The 16,868-nt window shown below is 40.9% G+C and overlaps 1 protein-coding gene and 1 long non-coding RNA gene across 4 annotated transcripts in view; one reads left to right on the top strand and one right to left on the bottom strand.

Moving 5' to 3' along the window:
• Window positions 1-16,868, bottom strand: part of LOC119128506 (potassium voltage-gated channel subfamily KQT member 5-like) — a 98,570-nt gene that overhangs the window by 79,492 nt on the left and 2,210 nt on the right. The window lies entirely within an intron of this gene.
• Window positions 9,410-14,431, top strand: LOC119128559. Its single transcript, XR_005099046.1, has 3 exons — window positions 9,410-9,814; window positions 11,965-12,108; window positions 12,219-14,431. It is a non-coding gene; the product is annotated as an uncharacterized LOC119128559 (long non-coding RNA).

Genomic DNA, 16,868 nt, shown 5'->3' with positions numbered 1-16,868 from the left:
GCAGAGCAGGCACGTGAAAGGGGAGCCGACAACTACGCGGCTCCTGGGCTGGTGCTATGGCTAGTGTCCAAGAAGACGAGGAAATTCGCTCCCCTTTGGGCTTCAAGTCATTCGTTTGGAAGCACTTTGGATTCCAAAGAAAAGATGGCTCAACGGACAATTAAAATTATTGTAAATAAATAGTTCAGTAATGCACTTTAAAGTTAATGGTATTACAAAAAAAGAAAGAATATTCATTTTTCTTTACTTATATGAGAAAAAATATAGGAATTTGATCAAGTTCAGTGTTAAAATAAGCACTTTGTATACTACAATACTCTTGTAATTTCCTAAATAAAGAGTTTGCAGTACCTTGTTGATTTTGCGCATGAATTGTTATAAATCAGGATATTGTTCTATATTTTTTATTTAAAAAATATAAATAAAAATAAAAATATCGATCGTGGAGCACTATATCGTGATGTATCGTGAATGAATCACAGCAGGCTTTAAGATATCGGCAAATATCGTATCGTGATTCTTTGTATCTATATGATATCGTATCGTTACAAAACCCGCGATTTACACCCCTAATATTGTAGTGTTAACAAAGTTCAAGGAAAGACGTGGGTTTGGTAAACGGCTCTTTATTTAACAAAACAAACTTCCAGGCGTGTGGCGGCGTGGACTTGCAGCCACGGAAGTGGAAGAGAGCTCCATAGAATAGGACCGGGCGTGCGTAAAAGCCATGACCGAGCCCCATCCACCGTCCCCGGACAGCCACCCGGCCGAGCGCCGGCCCTCGACTTCCATCCACGGAGGTGAAAGACAGCTCGGTCGAGTAGGACCGGGCGTGCGTAAAAGCATTGTCCGAGCCCCATCCACCGTCCCTGGACAGCCACCCGGCCAAGCGCCGGCCCCCGACTTCAATCCACGGAAGTGAAAGAGAGCTCCGTAGAGTAGGACCGGGCGTGGGTAAAAGCCATAATAGTTTTTCAAACCTTCTGTGTCACTCCAAATCCTTAAATCCTTCAAACTCTTCGTCCGCCGTGTCACTTAGAAACAAAGCCGCTAATGATGCCGGTAGTACGTGGGGCCCTTCGTCATCTTCGTCATCCCGTGATCAACTTTGTCCTTTATGTAAACAAGCGCCACGCCGCGTCGCGCTGCTGACGTCACTTGAAATTCAAATTACAGTAATCCCTTGCTACATCGCGGTTCGTTTATTGCGGTTTCACTTTTTTTTTTTTTTAACATTTTTGAAAATATTTGAAAAAAAACACATATAAGTCGCTCCTTATTATAAGTCGCCCCCCCACCCAAACTATGAAAAAAAACGCGACTTATAGTCCGAAAATTACGGTACTCAGAAATGCATTTTCTGTCTTGATAGCACACACCTTGGGGTTGACCAGATATTCAAAATTGGTTGAGAAATGAGCAAGGTATGACTAATTTTCAAAGCATTGTAACTGTTTATTTATTTATTTACATTTTAGTCTGTGTTCTATACAAATATCTATTTTAGGAACACACAAATTGACATTATTTTCATACAATTTTAAGAAAAAATGCTACACCAGCCATTGTTCTTTTTGTGGAAATTTCATATCCAAAGTACTAGTTGTATTGGTACTTGGTATCGGTATTGGTGACTAAAGAGTTATCATTTATTATTATTTATATTTAAGGCAAGATATTATTGTTTCATATGTTCATTTCAAGGTATAAAGAAGAGGATCGAGATTTAAATCTTCAAATTGAGGACACAAAATGAGATTATTTTCATGTATTTTTTCAAGAGAACTTAATTTTTGTTTTTGACACCTTATATATGGAGTTGGTTTGGTCAATGCCATTTTCATTTTCATAATCCCTGAAATGCTTCAAAATCTAGCATTCAGCACCTGGTCCCATTCCTCAGGTGTTATTGCAGCATGTGCAACTTTGCGATTTTGAACATTTATGAATCATTATCAAATTGCCACTTGTCACATTTCCATTACTATAATTCAATGCATCGGCACACCACTAATGTATGCCTCCCGCTGCCTCAGCAGGGCAAATGGCATCATCACGGAATGCTCTTTTCCTGCTGTTCCTTTGTTCTGTTTGTTGCCCTCTGGCAGGTGCTACAGTTGCATAAAAGCCCACACAAATCGCCACAAAAACAGTTTATTTGCCAGAGCTGCTTTTAAAGTCACACATGCAATGATTTTGCACCCCATCATTGTGCACTAACACAACATGTTGCAAACATTGGTGCCAAGTGATGCATGAGGTCCTAATATTGTTGCAATGTGCTGCTAGTTTCTTCACCATATTGCCACAATATTGTATTGTTGTAGTTGATCTGTTGTTATTTAATTTGTGTCCTTCTATGCACTGCACTATGAAAGGAATAGCTTTTCTAATATTGACATCTACAGTATAAGGACAATAAAGGCATTCTAGATCTAATTTTATATATAATTATAAACCGCTCTATGGAATTTTACTGTGCACTCTGATGTACGTACACTAAACTTCAATTTATTGATTTATGGTCAGCACCAGACAGATGAGAACGACTGAGTTACGCTGGTGACATCCCGGCAGCTAGGGTTAGGCACAGGAAAATCTGCCCGTGCCGAGCCGATCCTCACACGCTGAGGTACTGTGGAAAGCACCGGTGTGGCCGAATGGACAGCTGAACCTGGGACAGCCCAGACCGTGGCCACACATAAAAAAAAAAATCCTCATTCCGCTTCGACCCACTGGCATTCACTGTTTTTACGTCAATGAACATTTCTGTACATGCACCAGAATTAGCCAAGGGGCTACTTTTCATCTGTAGTCCCTGAGGCAAGGTGTGTGAAATGTCTTGCCCAAGGATACAACGGCAAGTGGCTCGGACAGCGCTGGTTTCGAACCGCTGGTTTCTGAACGACCCGCTCTACTGCCTGAGCCACGGCAAAAAGAAAGATATAAAAATTACCTTTGTCATTCCGTGACAATACGCACAAGAAATGTGCAGGCAGAGGGGATGGATGGATGGATGGATGGATGGATGGATGGATGGATGGATGGATGGATGGATGGATGGACGGACGGACGGACGGACGGACGGACGGACGGACGGATGGACAGGCGGAAGGATGGACGAATGGACGGATGGATGGATGGATGGATGGATGGATGGATGGATGGATGGATGGATGGATGGATGGATGGATGGATGGATGGATGGATGGATGGATGGATGGATGGATGGATGGATGGATGGATGGATGAGCACTGGTGGATGTGTGGAGTGTGGACAGATGGATGGATAGATGGATCTAAGTATGAGTCGACTGCTGAGTGGGCTTTAAGTGTGTCTATGAGTGTTTATACATATGCCTGTGCCCGGGGGGAGCGTGGGCTTGTGCGCTGCTAAGAGTGTGACAATCTATGAGTGGAGAAACGGGCAAGGTTGTTTGCCCTTCCAGTTCTTTCCATTCACTTTAAAAGCGTACATACTTTGCAATTAGCAGGCCAACAAATGCTTCTCTCCTGTACGACTGCTGCACACATTTTTCCAACAATGATTCAAAAACACTTGTGGCCAATCATTTAGAAGCCATTTTTCAACAATGATTCATAAACAATTGTGCCCAGTCATTTAGAAATCTAGGAAAAGATCTCCTATACCCATTTTTTTAAGTTTAGGTTGTATATATTCAGGTATATTTATCATTTATATGCATGCATTGAAATGCTGGCGTAGGTTTGAAACCTCTGATGTCAAAATTTGCTCAATTCAATATTTTTTCCGCAAACTGTGTTGTTGGCCAATGCCCACGTGTGTATGTTATTTTCACAAAATGACCAAATTAAAGAGGTACAAATTGCTGGCTGTCTTTGACGGTGCAATGTTAAAGGTTCAATAATGATGCCGTTTCCTCAAGAGTGATGCGTTAGCCAGTAAAGTATCTCTCAATGCCAGCGATATGCATCATACATTATCTATTTGATGTATATTCAAATGTGATTGGCTTGCAACCAATCCATGGTGTACCTCACCTTTGGCCCAAAGTTACTTAAGATATGCTCCTGATTCGTAGTCGGGGAAAGTACGTATAATTTTCAATTTCTAACATTCGTCCACATCTTTGTTCGTCATACTGCTCATCCTTGTCACAGAAATTCTGTCTTCCCCAGGTGATGTAAGATGAGAGGTGGGCTACATTGGCTAGTCTGATTAATTTGTTAAAGAATGCTCAAAGCCTTGTAGCACCCCCATTTGTACCGCAGCATATTCTTACCACCCAACATAGCTTCAATTCAAAGTTGTTTTGGAACTATATGATAGGAAACTATCCACCTTACTTTTGTCTCTCCTAATAATGATGAACAGCTTCCGAGCACTTAGCACAATTACCTAAGTACTGTTCATTTTGACATGGACACATAACCAGCTACTCACAAAAAATATATAGCTGCACCTATAATTCATACTCCTGTTTCTATTGCTAGTACATTTCCAGTGAATAATGAGATTTATAACACTCTCTGTTGGACATTAGATTTGCTGTTGCATTGAATTTTGTGCAGACTGCAATATTCGAAAGTGAGAGAATAAAGTCAGCGAGCTCACACGCTTTAAAAGCCTCTAGGCTTAATGCAATCCAATATATTGACAACTGCTAAATGGTACATTACACAGTTCCAAGGGAAATGATTGCAAGTGTGGGGTTGTTCCATAAGGACGCCAAACAAAAAGGGTTAAATAGCAGATAGACATGCCATGGTTCTGTAACTGGAGAACAGTAATGATGACCAATGACAATTTGTCTTTTTTATCAAATGCATCAAGCGCAATAAGTGTCTAACCAAGTACAGTATGAAGACAACATTTTGTGCAAGATATCCCTTGTTAACAAAGACATCAGCACATCATCAATCTCTGTAGAAATCTGAATCAATTCTGATCATTTGAATTAGGTGTGTTACAGCAAGGACAGGTGGAAAACAGGCAGCAACCATGGGATAAAGAGTTTTTATTGTAGATTATTGTATTTTACATTTAATTGTTCTTCCTTTCATATATGTCACTGGTAAAGATAGATGAGCATAAAAATATTTGTATCTACTAAATAATAGGGGTGTAAATCGCGGGTTTTGTAACGATACGATATCATATCGATACAAAGAACCACGATACGATATTTGCCGATATCTTAAAGCCTGCTGTGATTCATTCACTTTACATCACGATATAGTGCTCTACGATCGATATAGAACAATATCCTGATTTATAACAATTCATACGCAAAATCAACAACGTACTGCAAACTCTTTATTTAGGAAATTACAAAGTGCTTCCAAACGAATGACTTGAAGCCCAAAGGGGAGCGAATTTCCTCGTCTTCTTGGACACTAGCCATAGCACCAGCCCAGGAGCCGCGCAGTTGTCGGCTCCCCTTTCACGTGCCTGCTCTGCTCACAACACAACACGCCGCGCACTGCTCCCGGAAAGAGGAAGCAAGTAACAATGAACTGGATTTCAGAATAAAGTCGTGTCTAATGTCCGAGGTCAAAAACGGGCGATATAGATCGATGTTTACGTTTAGCATCGATGCCAACAAATCGTAGAGCATTATATCGATTAATCGATGTGTATCGATGAATCGTTACATTCCTACTAAATAATAATCATCAATTTGGATAAAATATATAGTTTAAAGCTGCACCACTAGGTTCCAAGTCATACTAGTTGGGAATCACTTCCTTAGACGACCAACAGTTCAAGGCACCTCATTCACTACTTGTAGTGTGGGCTTTGTTGTTGTAGGGCACTGGTGTCAAACTCAAGGCTCAGGGCCAGATACGGCCCACCACATCACAAAATGTGCATCAAATTCGTGTGTCATTACTAGAATTGCAAATTGTCTTTACTTTTAATAATATCTTTTTTTTTTAAATATTTGTCCAGTTTCTACTCGTCTGATTTGAAAACGAGTTATTTGTCAGTTTGTTTTGTAGCTTTTACTGTATATAATATGAGGTGCTCATACATTGATTTGGGTTGACAGTCATAATGGCCCTCCGAAAGAAGCTATGACTACAATGCGGCCCACGAAAAAAATGAGTTTGACGCCCCTGTTTTAGGGGCAACAGTGACTATGTGTGACAGCATGTAGCATTCATTGAATTACAGTGGGTAGGGGCATATTATGATGTAATTTCATTCGTGAATGGCTGATAGATGTTCAGCTGGTTGAGATTAGGAGGAGTAAACAGCAGCTGTTCACTGGAGTGAAAGTTCTTCTGTCATGGAAGGTCATAAGTCTGTCGTCACGGGGGAAAATAGAGACTACAGCTCAGGACCGGATGCAGCTGATTCATTGAGAGAAATAGGATTCCCTGACCTGAATAGATTAATTAGTAGTGTCCTTACACAAAGGGCTTTATTTTTTTGTGCACAGTGCAAAGTGTCAACTAAATATGTGCAAAACAACATGGCTGTTTTTTTGTGACGCTGTAGGCGGGAAAGCAGCCAACTTGATACACCGCATGTCAAAGCGGAGAGTTTCATTCTCTTCAAATGACGTGTGCGAGGCACACTGATAGCCCTCGACATTATGGAAGAAGAAACTGATTTGCTCGTGTCCTGCGGCAGGTTGAGGCGCACAAAATTTATAAGGAACAGAAGCAGGCCTCCACGGGCTTTGTGAGGATAAGCGGTTCAGATAATGGATAGATATATTTATATATAAGTGTTAGGCAGCCCCCCCATTTTTAAAATTCGTTTGAAGGCCCATTTTTATTCTTTGGTTTTCAACTTACTTTTGACTGTTACTATTCTGCCACTCTATTTCCTGTAATTTGTGTTTCAATTTACTGTTTTCATGTTTTTTGTGGTTTCATGGTTGTTCATCATTAGCTACACATTTGTTATTCTATGATGAATAAAGTTGTGGTTAGCACACAATTGTTGTCTGCGCGTCAATGGACATAATAGTTTGCCAATGAACCTTCACTTCACTTGGTCGCAGTTAATATCAAGCTATTAAAATGAGCAGCAACCAAGGGTACTCGAGTCATTAGCATTGAACTAATTTTGGACTAGTCTGATAGCATCCGAAGCGACGCATTGCGTCAATGGTGCCTTTCGCGGGTATCACAATTTTATAGTATTTTTGTTCATTTTCCACCTCTGTTAAAACTAGCAGTAATCAGGATCTAGTCAAATTTTTAGCTTTCAGCTGACTGGACTTGTCTTGATAGCTTTGATAACGGCTAAGTCCTCACAGGCGGATTTTTTTTTTTTTTTAATTTCTGGAACACCACATGTTCCAGTTGTAACAAAGTACAAGCAATCCGAAATACTTCCCACCCCTCATCACCCTCTGTATCTTTGCCTCAGATGATGGGATGACTTTTAAAATATATAATGACGATATTAATAGTAATGTATTCAATTAATTGATTTTTGTAATGGTTCAGGTGTACTGTCTACAAATACATAACGTGGCTCTCATCACCTGCTGACCTTTTGTCATACCTGTAAGAATTTTTGTGGTCTCATGTGAGATTTTAACTGGGTAATGAGGAAACATATTTGCCCGGGGTTCCTGAAATGAGTCAAACAGGTCAGCGGCTCGAGCAAACTAAGAAGCCTTTCAGAGGTGTAGCAGAGGCAGATGGTTAGTGGGAAATGTGCTTCGTATACAATAATGTTTATCCAGGTGTTTCGAGAGAGCACCAAACGGAGCAGGCAGGCGGTGCTTTAAGCGTTCTTTCTACTGGGGTGCTTAATGTATGCATAGCCTGTGCAGTCTGCTCAAAAAGTCATTATATAGTCTTATTAATGAGTTGGTAGACAGAAGACAAGGCTGAGGCTGTCAAGCTCAAAGAAAGTTCAATTGTGATGGTTTTCTGTTTCTAAGTTACTTCTTTTGTGGTAATGAAAGTGTACATTCATTTCTTTTTAAACTACAAATTTGTTTCAGTAGTTTCGAGAAAAATCGAAAAACTAAATCTGCAAACAAAAAAACAAAACATTTTATTCAGCGACTGGCCTTTATTTATGTAAAGTGTTTTATTGAATAGATGAAAAAAATTAACATTTGCTACATTCACATAGATTGATTTCTTCTATAAACACCACAGAGATAGTCGGTTTCTATTTCCCTGCAAAGTGCTAATAGTAATAATTATGCACTAGTCAAGTCAAGTTTATTTATAAAGCCCTAAATCAAAATTCTACAAACCAACTGACCCTTGGGAAACATTTTGCAGTTTAACTGGATGCAATGTTAAATATTTGACATTCATTTACCTTCAGGCTTTTTTGTAGAATACACAAGAAGATATATAGTTCCATCAACATATCATTTTAAAAGCTTTCATCTACGTATGATATGTTATCAAGCTGCTATGCCCCAAAACTAATCTTTTTTCACTGCAGTCAAGCTAGCCTATTAAAAACCCAAGTGGGTAGGTAATATGAGACATGCGCTACTGTCATTTCAGTCTGTTATTTCAACAAGCAGCTGTTGAGTGTTCCTTCTCATCTTGTGTTACAAAATCAAAAGTCCCTTCCTCTCTCACCTGACACACAACCTTACATATTCTCAGGTCCAGCTCATTTTGTGATTTGCAAAGTGCAAACGACTTACAAATAAATGCACTGCGCAGTAGGGCAGAGCCCATTTAAGTGACTTGAAAAGCTATCAAACCTGCTTCAACTCTATTGATTTATTGTAAATCAGGGCCGAAAAAAATATGAGTTACAGTATATTGGAATAAAAAAAACTTCAGAATTTTGCGCGGTAGCGTGGTAAGAAACCATGTTACCACAATGGAGTAGGAAAAATTATTGATATTGTAATAATAAATTTATATATTGTCAGGGTTTGAGGGTTCTAAATTCACCTTTTTGGAAACCAGTTTATGTGGCTGAAAGCTACCAGCCAATCAAAATTTCTTCTAGCCCAGGTTTTCTTTTTAAATTTCAGCTCCAATGTTTTTATACATCTCGACTGTACTGTAGTGTGAAATAGAAGCATTTACGCTGGCAAAGGTCATTATCTAGCATTACGGCACATTATTCATTGGAAATGTAAAAGTCACTGCCAGGATACAAATGACTGAGAACAAAACATAGCATAGAATACGGTTGGTCATTGTTTGAATTTCAATTACCGTATTTTCTGCACTATTAGGCGCACTTAGAAGCATTTCCTAAAAAAAACAAAGTGCACCTTATAATTCGGGGCGCCTCATTTATGGATCAATTGGTGAATTTGTTGATCCATACTGGTTGTACACAGCGCTCTACCAAAATGTTTCAGTACGACTAGTAAATTACAAGGTCGCATCGCTTTCAGCATTACGGCAACCGTGGTCAGGGGCGTCACCAAAGTAAAAGTGGTAAACACGCATACTGTGCTCACTCCTAGTCCAACACCACTTGTGTGTATAAAGACGCCAAAATGATACGCATGCCACTATCTGCCAATGGATTGTGGACGCCTAGGCTGATATATCAGTCTCAACTCTGGTCCGAGCTTTCGCGAAGGCAGGAATAATAACTGAACTGCCAGGGAAGAGCAGCGACACTGACACGGATAATGACGAGAGGGAGCCGGGGCATAATGAATGCCGTACTCGCCCAACTGTTCAATTCGGAGACGGAAGACAAAGAATTTGACGGATTTGTGGACGGGGATATGTAAATATGTACATTAACATTTGAACAACGTCGTGTTATTGTGCAATGTTTGCATTGTAAATCGTTCAACTGTCCAAAAAACTTCAATTCGGACACGGAAGAGGAAGAATTCGACAGATTCATGGACGGGGATATGTAAATATGCACATTAACGTTTGAACAACGTCATGTTATTTTGCAATGTTTGTATTGTATTTGTATTGTATATAAAGTTTGCCGTATGTAAAGTTTGAGGGATTAGTGGACGGGGCTATGTAAATAAGCATATTATAGTTTGAATCTATTATCTAAAACACCCTGAATTGATTGCCTGACAATCGCAGGGCACATAGACAAACAACCATTCACAATCTAACAACTATTTAGAGTGATCAATTAACCTATCATGCATGTCTTTGTAATGTAGGAGGAAACTGGAGTACCCTGAAAAACCCACACAGGCCTGATTCACAGTGGGGGGGTCTCATGTTATCTGTTGAAGCCAGATGCGATTGGTGGCAACACAAATGGATAGTGTTGCATAAGCTCATCTCCTTCATAGCTATTTCAATACGTTCTCAAGCCACATTGTTGACAAATTTCTACAAAAAGCTGACAAGAAACTAAAATAGCCTCAAAAAAATTGGATACATCAGAAATTTTTTTTATGTCAGCATTGTGAACAATCAAGTCTTTCTTCCATCTCTTGACCCCTTTCTCTTTGGTAATGCTCTATTTGTATGAAAGGGGACTTTGCCTGCTGTGACCTCCAGAGCTAACCTACCACTAATATGTTCTGACAAGTCAGCTATATCAAAGTGCTAACAAAGCGGAACAATGGTAAAGCCATTTATCTCAGCATTTCAGCATTATACTAGAGTTCCCTTGACGATATTCCGCTACATATTATACAGTTGCATAGGAGGGTTTTCAGGCTGCCAAGGGGGTGACACCCCCACCTATAGTTTTGCCACCCCACCTGCCACCCTAATAAATATATCAATACTGAATTGAATATTTATGTTTTTCTGATACTGTCTCCATGATGTGTATATTTGTTTTAATAACCAGTTTAGAATTTACTCCCACACCCTGCAGCCCCTCCTCTAAAGAAGAAAATGATTTCATCCTACATCATGCTGATCCACCAATTAAGGATAGCCTTAACTTCAATGCCGTTGTGAGTCTGTCAGTCTTTGCGGTCCGTGACACAACCGACCACCAAGAAATGAGCTCTTATGGAACCATATATCGAAAACTTTGCAAACAATTATGAGAGGGGCATGAACGAAAGGGAAACCCAAGCAAAAACGGAAGTTCTCTGGGAAAATCGAACATCCAGAAAAAGGAACGGGTGGTAGAGAAGGGGTCACATCAGCCTTGCCACTCTATCATGACAAAATGGAGATTCAAGGTATATGTTAATGTTCCAACAGATACCTCCCATGCCTTGCTATGATTTCCATTCTGGTGGCCCAGTGGTTGAGTTCATCGGGTAGAGCTCAGCACTCCCAAGCTGCTGATGGTGTGTGTGTGTGTGTGTGTGTGTGTGTGTGTGTGTGTGTGTGTGTGTGTGTGTGTGTGTGTGTGTGTGTGTGTGTGTGTGTGTGTGTGTGTGTGTGTGTGTGTGTGTGTGCGTGCGTGCGTGCGTGCGTGCATGCCTGTGTGTGTGTGCATGTGTGCACCTGTAGGTGTATGGGGTAACCTCTGCCCCCCACCATCTGAGCTTCCTGACACCCCAGCAAAACCTTCCTAAAACCGCCACTGTACAGTTGCCTCCCGGATTTAACGAAGCAAAACAGTAAGAGCCTTTCATTAGATAATTACAACAGCAATTGAAAAGTTTTGGAAGAATTCAGACCACTGAACCAAAACAAAGCTGTGAATATTTTGTCATGCATTAAACAACCACATGTGGAAATCATTACCACAAGGTTGTAAGAAAACAATTATTGGTCTTTAAATCTTCACAAAACTTGAACCGTCATACACAGCATATCTCGAAAGATGTGTTCGATGTTGGGCATTTAAAGAATTAACTGTACATGTGTGTTTTACTTTTTCTCTGGTGAAAGTACTCCAAAAAGAAAACAAAAGGGAATCTTCACTGCAAAGTCAGCGGTCACCTAATTTGTGCCCATCTCAAGTCAAGCTTGAAGTGCAGTCTAACTGTGTTAATGGGTGGGTGGACTTTTCGTTCTTTTCGTGTATTTGTAGACGGGCACAGTTATAAATAGGCGTGCTCAACACACCCGACTTGATTCATGGCCAATTGAAGCGACTCCCCTCGTTCCCTTTATATTCAGGAGAGGCATGCAGTATAGTATACTATGGCAGAAGAATGGACTCGCTGGAGTTCGCCGTTGCAGATCAGCGTGCGCAAAGTACAGTACTTTATAAGGAACAGCAATAACATCTCCACTTACGGATGATCTAAAGTATGATGTGTCGTAAGTATTCACTTTTGTGTTTTGTTGGTTGGGGTAATTGAGAATAATTTTATTTAAGATCATTATCCTGTCAAATCCAATGTTCCTATTCTCTCTGTCTCTCTTATCAGAGTGGAGGAACACTGCACACCAATAGCAGTACCATAGGCACGCTGACCATCCAGCTGCAGCCCTGGCCCTGTGGGTAAGACAGGCAGGTCAGAATGCCGCTGGCTGTCCACCCACTACGCAGCAGTATTAACAGGCTTGTAGCAAATGCATGGACCAGTAGCATGGCCTGGTGCTGTCCCCCTGCTACACAGCCAGTCCACCCCAGCCCTCCAGGACAGATATCCAGGAAGTATGCTTGACTTGGCTGTGAATGTGGATGGCACATGTCCTTGTACAGAGTGCCACTCACATTATAAAAACTGAGTGTAGCCTACGTCACACAAGAATGAGGGATGGTGAAGCTATTTCTGAACCAGGATTGTCTGTCCTGGGGTAATACTACACTGCCAATGTTTTGACTTCAACATAGTATAAGCCGTTTGAAGATACACTGACTTAATCAACATTCTGCAATGTCAGTGTTTTTCTTCCTTTTTTAACAGCTATGATCATCATGTCAAAAAAACTAACACCATGTGAGTCCATATGCAAGCTAGAAAAAATGAGTAGGAAAAGAACTATGCCAGATTTAAAGGGGGAGCCAACCCCAAAATTTTCTCTGTAATAATATGGTCTGTGCTGCCCAACTAGTCAACACACAGTACCAATCAAGGCTCACCAGTTTTATTAAGCTGAGCTGTGGTTGGTTGTGAGTCTTGTGACCTAAGACCTGCCAACTGTGATGTCATTGTCAGTCAACAGCAAGTGGCAAAATGGCCGCCCTCTTCATCTTCTTTTGAACCTCACGAGGGTCACGGGTGTGCTGGAGCCTAGCTCAGCTGACTTCGGGCAGAGGACACCCTTAACCAGTTGCCAGCCAATCGCAGGGCACACATCGACAAACAACCACACTCACACATACGGGCAATTTGGAGTGGTCGAGATGGATAAAGTGGGTGAATTTTGTTGCAATATCCACAAACGCAATATTAATCAGAATGCCATCTTTAGACTAGTGGGGACAGATATAACATATTAATGTGCTAGGTGCCTGGTGAAAAAGCTGAAATCCTGTTTGTTTGTTTGGTGTTTGTTTGTTTGTTTGTTTGTTTGTTTGTTTGTTTGTTTGTTTGTTTGTTTGTTTGTTTGTTTGTTTGTTTGTTTGTTTTTTACTTGAACCAAGAACTGCTGTATCTTAGACATTATATGGGAGCAATGAGGTTCAGGGTGTTCTGCCTTAAATGTGTTATTCCTTCAGGGGAAGAACAGCCTAATAGGCAACATACCTGCATTCTGAATGCCTAAATATAGCATGCATGTTGTGGTCCAGCATGGCCTTGATGACCCCTGACTAACTTCTGGCCATAGTGGCACAGCAGTAAAACCCATCTATTTGGCTGGGAGAAGGACGTGTCGACATTGTTATGCATGGACATTTGTTTTTTTGTTTGATACAAACAATACAGATGCAGATTCCTGTTTTGAGTAATCTTAGGAAGGCAGCATCAGTTGCCATGGCAACTTTGCACCCTCGTTTTGTGCGCCGTAGGAGACTCACCTGAAGTGCAATGAATTGAGTCGTTTTTGAACACCCAATGAGGTTAAGGCTTTTTCTATAGGAGCGCGTATGAAGCGGAAACAGCTTTAAGATGTTCATAAAATCAAACGTGAAGAGTCTTTTGAATGACACCCACAGGGAATGCATTCATTGAAGAGTTGCTCCACCCAGAGTGGATACGTACATTCCACTTAAGTTGATGGAAGGTTCTATCCAGCCAAGAAAGTGTGCAACTGAGAGAATTGTCTGGTTTGAGCATGCAGGAGAATTTCTAAGCACAGTAAGAACATAACATTCATCCATTATCTGAACTGCCTTTTCTTCCCGAGTGTTGCGGGCTAGCGCTGGTGCCCATCCCAGCAGTCTTGGGCAGTTGGCGGGGTACACTCTGAGCTGGTCGCCAGCCAATCACAGGGCACACATAAACAGACATTCACACTCACACCTTCGGACAATTTGGAGTGGTCAATCGGCTTAGCATGCAAGTTTTTTGGAATGTAGGAGGAAACAGGAGCACACGGATGAAACCCACGCAGGCACGGGGAGAGCATGCAAACTCCACACAGGATGGCCAGTATTGAACCCACAACCTCTACACTCTGAGGCGAACGTGATTGAGAGTACAGTGAAAGCAAAGCATGAGTGGTACAAATAAAAGCTATTTCTCACTCTAAATGTGACACGTTTTGAATATTGTACCACATAATGAGACGACAAAAGTTTCAATTCAGCCATACAAGCTCAAGGAGATTTCTGACAGTTTGGGCATGAAGACAGGTGCTATTGTCTAGTTTGATGTTGTTTGCCTTGAAGAACAATACCCATCTCTTTTAAACATAAGGGCATGTCAGAAACAGGTTGTGGATGGGAACTCTCTAAGTAAATATCAAAATATAATGTAACGCCACACGAGCTCCCAATTGGAATTTTCCAAATGGGTGAAATAAATTAAATGTAATTCGAAGTTGTGTGTGTATGTGTTGAATGTGTTAATCGTTATGACTATACTACTCATGTACAATACATCACAATTTTAAAGCAAGTCAGGTATTTTTTTGTTTTCACCATGGACTGGCTGAGGGCTTTCTACATCATCTTGGGCACAATTGACCCTAGCGTAGGGTGTTCTTTAGGCCTATCAGTACATATTCATGTTGAATTTCCATTTAGGGATAAAACTAATATAATAAATTATACTAAATTCGAGTTTGAGAGCAGCAAGGTTATATTACCCCCTCAATTGTTCAGCCTGCCAGTCCTGTAAGGTGAAGGAACACTGTATTTGTTTTCCCCTGATACTTTTCTGACCCTGAACATATTTGCAAGGATAAAAGTTTGTTAATCCAGAGGTGAGATGAATGGCACTACTGTGCATGTGTATAAGTGTGTCTGTATGAGTGGGATTGTGGGCAGGCTGGGTCTCAAGTCACAAGTCAACTCAGCACAAAGAGCGGCTCAGTTCTGCTGCTGTCACACATAAGGAATTCATATATTCATGGCTGAGGTAAATACAAGTCCGGAAAAATGGAACAGCAAATAAGTGAAGGTGCTCTTTTCTTGAAGTTTCTGACAAAGCTAAATGTGCACACTGACTCCCACTGCATCGTTAACATATGCCCACTGTGTGACAAAAAGTGCAATGGGAGGTGAAATATCTCAGGACTACTTAAAAGTTGCTTCTTAAAAATACATAATGATGTGCCTTTAAATGGGTAGGCATTCAATTTGCATATAAACAATTAAAATTGGTTTTTTTAAGTACGTGGTCCACACACTAGTAGATGTCGTGCTTTCATTTGCCTTTACAGGCGCTTACTTGTGTTCACACTCTGGACTGAGCTTCTGCAAGTAGAATTAAAGACCATCTATCACTGGGTGGCAAGCAATTACGGTTTCGCCAACAGTTTTCTTTTCCCTCAGAAAATTACAGGTGACTGTTTTGTGAACATTTGCAACCTTGAACAAACCCTGACAAACTCTGACGTGAACACAACATTAGCTGCCTTCAAAAACACTCAATTGTTCACTGCTCAGTGGGGGCTTAATCAGCCGGTTGCAGTGCACACTCGCCAGCGAGAATGACAAGAGCCGGCCTGTTGAGCAAAGCCTTTCTTACAGCAAAACTCAGGCTGGGCGCCCGGTCATCATGGTAACAAATGCTGGCCGGACTCACTAATGGCCGTCCCAGCAGGAAATGAGGCAGGTTGAAGGGTCTCTCATTAGCATGAAAGTGTAAAGTTTGATATAATGCAATTGTTGATCCTCCGTGTTTTTCAACCTAAGCATCTCACAGATGTTATAACTAAACCTGGAAACTTTTTTAATTAAATTCCATCCACCCCTCTGTCCTTCCACTTACCCTGTTCAGGGGTCAGCTGAAGACTTTTCCACCTGACTTTGGGTGAAATGGAAGGCTGCACTTTGACATTTCAGTCAATCTCCATACACATACAGGCTTCTATTTTTGTAGACAACACAAGCCAAATTGCTGGCAAATGCTAATTCTTGTGCAGGGGCAAAGCTCACTGAATGTTCGGGCCCGTTGAGGGCATGGCAGTAGCAGTGACAAAGTTCTGGTCACACAGATCGCTGCTTCCTTTTCCACACACAGATGCCTCCATATGAGATATGAGTGCACCGCATTTAAAGTGAAAGAAAGAATCCACTTTGATAGGACGCAAATGTAGTTTTTTACACCCACTATGGTGAAAACCATTCTTAAATATGCTGAATCTGCAAAATTACCAAGACCCGGTCTAACATGTCTCCATGCATAACACGTCTGTGCAAGTCTGCGTCTTGTGTACAAAGCTGATGATATTATGTACAAATTAAAGATCATATGCATTTTGATTGACTGTTGAAAGCACCATGTTGACCAGATGGAATGTGTTCCAGCAACCAGAGATGCAACCAGGGATGTGTAGGCAGAAGTTGTGTAGTACAGTATTTGATTTATACGTATATGTATACCTGTTTTGATGACTTAGCACAACGAAAAACTTCCCACAAAGTAGTTTCCTTCATTTAAATTACATTACTACATTACTACTACATTACTAAATAAATTACTAGCGACCTAGTGCTAGCTCAACTTTTGTGCTGTCAAAAC

Source organism: Syngnathus acus, chromosome 1 (assembly GCF_901709675.1).
Source record: "Syngnathus acus chromosome 1, fSynAcu1.2, whole genome shotgun sequence".
Classification (NCBI taxonomy): Eukaryota; Metazoa; Chordata; class Actinopteri; order Syngnathiformes; family Syngnathidae; genus Syngnathus; species Syngnathus acus.
This window is presented reverse-complemented; position numbering and strand designations above follow the sequence as displayed.